The following is a 7,549-nucleotide window of genomic DNA, read 5'->3' on the forward strand; positions in this document are numbered from 1 at the left end:
CATTTTTGCCTGAAATGTTTTCATGATGAATACTGCTCAATGCAACTAAGGTGACTCTGCAGTGTCAGAGGATACTGCCGAAATCACACTTCCTACATCTAGTGGGGATTTTTCTGGTTTCAGATCCTTTCTTCTTAGACTGCCACTTATAATAAGGAATGTTTTCACATCTCAGCAATCGATATTACAAATAGATGTCACACCAGTGACTATATATATTCACTAGTTTTATACACACAAACACACACACTGTTAAAGGGTAAAGTTTTCAAACAGTTCCTAAATGACATAGATGATTGAATAAAACGTAGTAACATCCTCAACTAATGTTGACTTGTCCTTTTACTCAATCACCCAGCTCTCCAAACCTAGTGATGAAAACACTGGCTAGAGATCAGTGATATCCTGTGAACTTGGGCCAATCATAAAGAACATCCAGTGTGCAGTAGTGGAAGTTTGCATTTTCAGGTCTCCTGTTCTCTAAGCACTTGCGTGATCCTCTAAACTGGACTAAGAGAAGGAAGAACTTGTTACATTTGCTCTCTTGGGGAGCAGTGATTTAGAAGCCACTTGGTTTGGGGACTATATTTATTCGCTCCCCTGGCTTCATCTCATAGCTGATCTCACAAAATTTCTAGGGATTTTTATATCTATTTCACAAACTTAATAATTAAGGGGGAAAGCCTACACTTTGAATAGTTATTGATGAATTAAAAAGTACCATGAAAACAAATCTAAATGAAGAAAGGGAGAGAGCAGATGCCGGAAGGGCATTATTTCAATTGGGTGGTCAGGGAAAGCCCCACTAATACAGTAACATTTGATCTGAAACCTGAAAGTGATGTGGGGGTGGTCTACACAGTTACCCAAAGGGCATTCCAGAAAGAGGAGACAGCAAGGGCAGACATCCTGAGGCTCAAGAGTGTTTGAAGTGCTTGTGAGACAGAAAGGAGAGTTGTATAGTGAAAATAGTGGAGACTGTGTTTGGGGGGGGTGGTGGTGGCGGGCAGTGAGGGAAGTGGCAAACAGACTTCCTATGCAGGTTTTTATACTCATGATGTGTGTGCAAAACTTTCATGGAAAAAGTAGTAAAGCATTCCCAAACACACCCAAAAGAAGACTTAAGCAAATGAAAGGGATATCATGTTTCTTCAACAGGAAACCCACTATCAGAAGGACAGAACAATATCACAGTTTCCCAAATTGATATGTACTTTTGATGTGATGTCAATCAAATTTCTACAGACTTTTATAGCAATTTGAGAAGTTGATTCTAAATTTTATTTAGAGAAACAGTGATATGAGGATGACCAAGTCACCCGGATATTCCTGTAGAAGAAGAAGGGTAGATTTGACCTACAAGATACCATGATTTTTATGATTTTAGTAATTACAACAGAGTGGTATAATGATTGTTCTTGGCCCCACTGCAATCTCTCTGAATTTCTCTCCCCTTTGTTCATTCCAGTCCCAGATTCATTGACCTCTTTGCACTGCTATCCTCTTCAGACGTTTGAACTCGCTCTTCCATCTACCTTCTAGGTTGTATCCTCAGATATCTGTGTGACTCACCTTGTTAACTTTTTTAGGTCTCCATCAAGATCAGTGAGGTCTTTCTTGACTATCATATTTAAATAGCAATCCCCAACCCATCTGACACTTCCTATCCTCTGTCTCTGCTTAATTTTTCTTCGCAGCACTTGTCAACATCTGATCTTTTATATATTTTAATTATTGATACCTTTATCGGTGTGCTCCTCTACTAGATTGGAAGCTCCAGGAAGGCAGGTATTTTTCTCTTGTGTCCACCGATAGAATCTAATGATCTAGAAAAGTGCTTGGCACATAACAGATACTTAGAATTCATTGAAGGGGGGTTCCCTGAGTGGCTCAGTGGTTGAGCGCCTGCCTTCGGCCCAGGGCATGATCTTGGGGTCCCGGGATCGAGTCCCACATCGGGCTCCCTGCCTGGAGCCTGCTTCTCCCTCTGCCTGCGTCTCTGCCTCTCTCTCTCTGTGTCTCTCATGAATAAATAAATAAAATCTTAAAAAAAAGAATTCGTTGAAGGAATGAGTAAATAAATGATATTGGTGCAATGGTAATATTTAACTGAAATACAAAAGACAAAGTCCAGTGCCAAGGGCCAGACTACATAGTGCCACAGCATGTGCCTGCACATAACTAGGGCTACCTGCTGGTGACACGGTGGCACAGGATGGGGGTGAGGGAGATTAAAGGTCCAAACATAGGCCAAAGATATATAAAAATTTGATAGATGACAAAGGTGACATTGCAGGTCAGTGGGAAAACCACAAAAATAAACATAATGAAGTTTGCTGGAACAGCTGTTTATCCATATGGAAAAAATGTAAATAGATTTCTACCTCAAACCACACATAAAAATCCACTTAAGAGCTATGAAATATCTAAATCTGAAGTGTAAAACTCTAAATATCTTTTAATTAAATATATAATTCACTTTATAACTCGGGTAGGGTAATTTTTCTAAAACCAGGCAAAAAACAGTATTCATAAAGGAAAAGTTTGCTAAATTACATTAAAACTTAGAATTTACATTTTTCCAAAAAAAAATCATCAAACAACTGGAAAGAACAATCACAATTGGAATAATATATTTGCCTCACATATGACCAGCAAAAAGTTAGTTTCCAGAATAGTCTTTAAAGTTGTGACAATCAATAAAAATGAGGACAATGTAGATAGGCACTTTACACAAGAGAACACTGGAATTGCTTGTGACATATTCAGTAATATTCAACGTAATTAGGAATTATGGACATGTAAATATAAAACCACAACAAGACATCATTTTATACTCAGATTGAGAACAAGTGTGGACAGTTCCAGGTTCTAGTGAGGATTGTGAATCAACTCTCATACACCGCTGATGCAAGAAGACGTTGGTATAATCATGTTACAAAGCAACCTGGAATGATCTTTAAAATTATATGTCTCAGGGGCCTCTGGGTGGCTCAGTGGGTTAAGCGTCTGACTCTTGATTTCAGCTAAGGTCCTGATCTTAGAGTCCTGGGATGGAGCCCTGCGTTGGGCTCCAAACTGAGCGGATTCTTTCTCCCTCTGCCCCTCCCCACCCTGTTCATTCTCTCTCTCTCTCTCAAATAAATTAAAAATAAATAAATAAATAAATAAATAAATAAATAAATCTTTAAAAAAATAAAATTATATGACTCCTATCCAACAATCTAGTCATTCAGCTCATAGGATGAAGCCTAAAGAAAGTCATACATATGTAAAATAGATATGTTAATAAGTTGTACATTATTCCCAACTTTCCTCCCCAACCACAAAACCAGGAAGCTGGAAGCAACCTGAATATCCATTAACAGGAGAACACATACACAAATTCTGGTCAATTTTCAGCATGAAATACCACACTGCAGTGAAAATAAAAGAGTTATAGCTTCACACACTGACCTGGATGAATCTTAGGAACATGATGTTGAGGGGCACCTAGGTGGCTCTCTGGTTGATCACCTGCCTTTGGCTCAGGGCGTCATCCCGGTGTCGTGGGATCAAGTCCCACATCAGGCTCCCCACAGGGAGCCTGCTTCTCCCTCTGCCTGTGTCTCTGCCTCTCTCTCTCTCAAATAAATAAATAAAATATTTTTTAAAAAAACAGGAAAAAATTAACAATACGTTGTCTAGGGATATATATAAAAACTGGTTAAAATTGGGCATGCATGAGAATACAATTTTTTTTAATAACAGTTGCCTCTGGGAGGGGTTTGCTATGCAATGGAATAGCTATGCAGAGGACAAAGATACACTAAACACTATTGGCAATTTCCTGATCTTAAATTGGGTGGTGGATTCCTGGGGGTAATTTTATCATAATATTTCATGATTTACAGAAGCATAACAAATTGTTTTGTGTGTTCTGAATATTATCTAGTGATGCATTTGTTCGATAAAATGGCTTCAAAACAGGGATTTCTGTTCAGCAAAAGATTCACAAAATTAACAAATGGGTAACAGATTGAGAGATGAAATGTTCATTGTCAAAATCCGATAAAGGATTAATATCTAAACCATACAAGATATTCATATTAACAGCAAAACAAACTCTGAGATACTGATAGGAAAAATGGACAAAATCATGAATAGTCAATTCACAGAAATGGAAAACTGAATATACAACACCAGTAATCAAGAAAATGCAAATGAAACAATGAACTAACATCTGACCTCCATACTCTTGTAAAAATGTGAAAATCTGGTACCAATGTTGGCAGGTACCATGTCCTCTCATGTACACCGAAGTGTAGTCTAGTGTAGCCATTCTGGGGAGCAGTCTGGCAGTACTTAGTGAAATTAAGTATATCCATACTGTATGAACCAGCAGCCCCCACTCCTGGAGTAGTACTCTAAAGAAACTCACACTGCAGGACCATTAAAGGGTATGTATGAGGATATTCATCACAGAGTTGTTTGTGGTGCTGAAAGTTGGAGGCAACCAAGGTGTCTATCACCAAGGGAGTGGATAAAAAAAAAATGTGGATATGCACTATGGACTACTCTGCAGCAGTAGAAGCAATAAATTAGATTGCCTTAGAGCCACTGGGGTAGATCTTAGAAACAGCACGGAGTGAAAACATCAGAAGCCACAATACCTATCATAACACCATTTATATAAATTTTTAAAAATACAAGAATACTGTATTCTCGACAAAGACACAGGATCTTGAGAATATAAAACAACGAAACCTTGCATGTTCTTTCTCTTTCTCAACAACACTTGTTCGTGCAACTTTTGGCTTCAGAATCATACGTGTTTTGGTTTTGAGCCAAAGGATGAGTTTTCTGCGAAATCCACCTCCTCACAAAAAATGGACTGATTCATGACAGTGGCTTAGTCAATAGAGGACAATGTGTAAACTACTCTCAACAGTTGACACCTGGCAAAGGAAGAAGGGAGGAAAGAGGTTGATACAGGTTTGTGTTCAAAGGTCACTGTTCTCAGAAAAGTGAAGGAACAGAACATTTCTGACATTTTCCATAAGCAGATTTTGTAACAATTTTGTTCAAAGAAAAAGGAGTAAAACATCTTCTTTGTAGCCATAAACAAACAGTTCATAAACTATATTGTGGAGCGGGACAATACCAATAATGCATTGTGTTTACGGCATAGTACCTTCTCATGCAACCCTCCCAGTGACCCTGTGAGATGGCCGGGGCAGGGATAGAGATCTACGTGGCTCCTATTGAGATTTAATAAGGCTTTAAAAAATAGGATGCTCAGGGACACCTGGGTGGTTCAGTCTGGCACCTGCCTTTGGCCCAGGGCCTAATCCTGGAGTTCCAGGATCCAGTCCCACATCGGGCCCCTTGCATGGAGCCTGCTTCTCCCTCTGCCTGTGTCTCTGCCTCTCTCTCTCTCTCTCTCTCTCTCTTTGTTTCTCATGAATAAATAAATAAGATATTTTTTTAAATGCTCTGAAAGTGATCTGTTAACTTCACTTATTGGCCAATATATTAATAATAACAATTGTGTTATAAATGCAAAGCCCCATTATCCTTTGTTTTATAAGTACTATACATTGACCTCTTGTGAGACCTTTAAAAAAAAGCTCTAAGTTAGGCAGCTATTATCATTCCCAGTTTACAGAGTTAAAAACTGCGTCTCAGAAAAGTTGTCATCTAGCTAGTAAATGACAGAAGAGGTACTAAAAACATCTATCTTCTGACTAGACAAGGGAGAAATTCTGTATTTGTTAATTTGCATGAAGCTTTCTCAAGACAAAGGAAGTAGCAGGAACTGAACACATGTGTTACACTGAGCACAGAATCCCCTTCGTGCCAAATTCTCAATTTAATACAATATATTAGAGAATTTGAGGGACTGACTTCAGTTCCTCGACACTCAGTAAAGTTACCAACTAGTAAATGTAATTGGTAATAAATGATGTGCTGTTTTAATATTGCCATCACATATCCTGAGTAGGTTCTGAAATATTAAATTAAGAATGATGATATTCTTCAAGAAGATATGCAAAACAGAAAAAAAATGTTCTATTTTGTATGGTAAAATTTCCACTTGGTTCATGTTTTATTAATAAAAATTAGCTAACTGTGGCACTCACATATTTCTAAAAATATTATTCTAGAAAGACTTGAGAACGGAATGCTGCACATACTCAGTAAGTGACTATTTCCCACAGATGAAAAGATAGCACTTACATTTCCTTCAGTAATTCTAGGATAATTAGCTATTGAAAGGGGTTATATATTTATCAGAACCATTCCGACATGTAATTCAAATGTCCTCGTTTTCAAATTTTCTCTCACAAATAAACCCAGATGGCTTTCTGAAATATTTATTCAAAGTTCTAAATTTACATGCAACTTCATGTTTAACAATTTTTTTTTTTTTGGGCAAGTCTGGCTACACACACGTCTAGGTAGATACACATTTTTCTCAGAGGCCGTCACAACAAAAGAGGTTTCTTTTCAATTGGAACACAACTCCAAGTTGTATTACAATCAATACATAAACTGAGGAATTCAATAGGAATCACTGTGCCACAGACAGTTATTTTTTTTTTCATTTTAGGTGGCAGAAAGTGGTCTCCCTTATGACTTCACAACATTGCTATGATAGTCATTTATAAGATCAATTTCTGTACCACTACATGTAGGCTGCTTAATTTCTGTGTAAGATTGACTTGCTTCTTGAAATATATCCTAGATTCATTTGAATTTTATTAACTTGCAATCCCAAGTGCTTTGTCATACCAATTACTTAGTTATAGTATGAATCAGAAGGAAGACTGCATAGTGTTCACAGCTAGGGAATTGCATTCAATGAGACTTTCTGACTGTAGTTGACAGTGGTGTCTTTAATATGGCTAAATCAAGATACAAGATACTAAAAAAGAAGTGATTGCATCCTGTTCGCTTGATTTACTTGGGCAGAGGGTGAGGACTCCGCACAGGCCCTAAAATATCACCATGAACTGCCTACTTCATTTTGCCTGGTGATAAAGCATCGAAGAATAAGGGGCCAGGGAGCCTAATTGTCATTTATTGACATTCTAAACCTCGGGAGTTTTGGATTTCATTCCAGCCATAAATGTGACTATGTCAGTTGGAATGTTTATTACATAATTTTAAATACAGTTCTCCCCAGATATTCCTCTTTGGAGATGAATTTTACACAAAATATTCATGATTATAGTGCAAGTCCGAAAGAAGGTGAGGTCTAGCAGCAACAAGGGAGTCAAGAAAAATCCAATTACCTAATGAGAATAGGCTACCTCCAGGGCTGCATAACTCAAAGGGATGCCATTACCATGGATAATGATATGAACGATATTCCCTGTGTTTGTGCAGTAAATAAAAATATATGTGCGGAAATATAAATGGACCGATTGATAATAAAATGGTAGCTTGCATGTGTTAACTCAATTTTCTCCAGGCATCAACAGATTGTCAGGACCAGCTGAGTGGGATTAACAATACTAACCCAGATTTCTTATCCTTCTACCGTTCCAACCCTAGAAGGACTTCA

General features: G+C 37.8%; 1 long non-coding RNA gene across 1 annotated transcript in view; it reads right to left on the bottom strand.

Annotated features, from left to right (window-relative positions):
* The window catches only part of LOC140596283 (uncharacterized), an 82,076-nt gene extending 80,039 nt beyond the window's left edge, over positions 1–2,037 (bottom strand). Inside the window, exon 1 of the long non-coding RNA XR_011998326.1 lies at positions 1,742–2,037. This is a non-coding gene — a long non-coding RNA (uncharacterized lncRNA). The remainder of the gene's footprint in view (positions 1–1,741) is intronic.
* Between the last annotated feature and the right edge of the window lie 5,512 nt (positions 2,038–7,549).

The sequence above is a fragment of the Vulpes vulpes genome, chromosome X (genome assembly GCF_048418805.1).
Source record: "Vulpes vulpes isolate BD-2025 chromosome X, VulVul3, whole genome shotgun sequence".
Classification (NCBI taxonomy): Eukaryota; Metazoa; Chordata; class Mammalia; order Carnivora; family Canidae; genus Vulpes; species Vulpes vulpes.